The sequence below is a fragment of the Terrapene carolina genome, unplaced genomic scaffold (assembly GCF_002925995.2).
Source record: "Terrapene carolina triunguis isolate 2854851 unplaced genomic scaffold, T_m_triunguis-2.0 Scaffold32473, whole genome shotgun sequence".
In the NCBI taxonomy this organism is placed as follows: domain Eukaryota; kingdom Metazoa; phylum Chordata; order Testudines; family Emydidae; genus Terrapene; species Terrapene triunguis.
In genome coordinates, this window is record NW_020696824.1 from 20,122 (window position 1) to 21,463 (window position 1,342).

The 1,342-nt window shown below is 49.8% G+C and overlaps 1 pseudogene; it reads left to right on the plus strand.

Annotated features, from left to right (window-relative positions):
• Window positions 1-430, plus strand: part of LOC113409328 — a 14,527-nt pseudogene extending 14,097 nt beyond the window's left edge.
• Window positions 431-1,342: the final 912 nt, after the last annotated feature.

Genomic DNA, 1,342 nt, shown 5'->3' on the forward strand with positions numbered 1-1,342 from the left:
GTGGGGGGGGAGGGATAAAGCGATCATCCCAGAGAATTGGATGGGGGGGGTTAGTTTGGTTTCTGCTGCTGCACGTTAACAGGAAAACCGCAGCACTCAACGGGCTTTGCTTGGTATGTGGGAAAGCAGGGCACTGCTTTTCTGAAGGCTACAGAAGCCAAAAGACAATGGCTTACCATGGCTGCATGCAAGCCGAATTCTGTTGCCCGGACCTGCGTCTGTGCTCTCTAACACCAAAGCCGCAGGCACTCAATATTAAGATGCAAAATGCGACCTTGTACCAAAATCACATGTGCTATGTAATGTGAATAGTGTTGTTCACCGTGAAAGAGTATAAGTATTGTTCTGTAAAATGTATCTTTTTAAATACTTCTCTCCCTTTTTTCCTCTCCCTCCCGCAGCTGCAAATTTTTCAAGCCTCCCTCCTCCATCCCGAAGGCTATCTCAGATAAGGTGGCGAAAAAAAAGGATGCGATACGAAATGTTCTCTGAAATCATGGAATCCACCCACAATGAAAGAGCTCATCTGAATGAGTGGAAGGAAACGGTATCAAAGTACAGGAAAGATGCCAGTGAACGTGAGGCCATGAGGGACGCTCGAGATGAGAGGTGGCAGGCTGCAACGCTGGGGCTGCTGCGTGATCAAACGGACATGCTCCTGGAGCTTCAGGAATGGCAGCAGGATCACAGAGTGCCGCTGCAGCCGCTGTATAACCTCCCTCCCCCCTCACCATGTTCCATAGCCTCCTCACCCAGACGTGTAAGAACACGGGGGGGTGGGGGAGGCTCCGTGCACCCTCCCACTCCACCCCAGTGGACAGCCCAAGCAAAAGGCTGTCATTACTTTGAACTTTTTTAGTGGCCTTTTCCTTCCCTCCTATCCTCCTCCCAAACCCCACCTGGGCTACCTTGTCAGTTCTCTCCCTATGTTTATAATCAATTAATAAAGAATACATGATTTTTAAACGATAGTGACTTTATTTCCTTTGAAAGCAAGCTGTGATCGAAGGGGGGAGGGTGGTTTGCTTACAGGGAATGAGTCAATCAAGGGGGTAGGTTTTCAACAAACAGAACTTTCACACCGTAGCCTGGCCAGTCATGAAACTGGTTTTCAAAGCTTCTCTGATGCGCAGCGCTTCCTGGTGTGCTCTTCTAATCGCCCTGGTGTCTGGCTGCGCGTAATCAGCGGCCAGGTGATTTGCCTCAGCCTCCCACCCCGCCATAAAGGTTCCCCCTTACTCTCACAGAAATTGTGGAGCACACAGCAAGCAGCAATAACAATGGGAATATTGGTTTGACTGAGGTCTGAGCGAGTCAGTAACGTGCGCCAGCGACCCTTTAA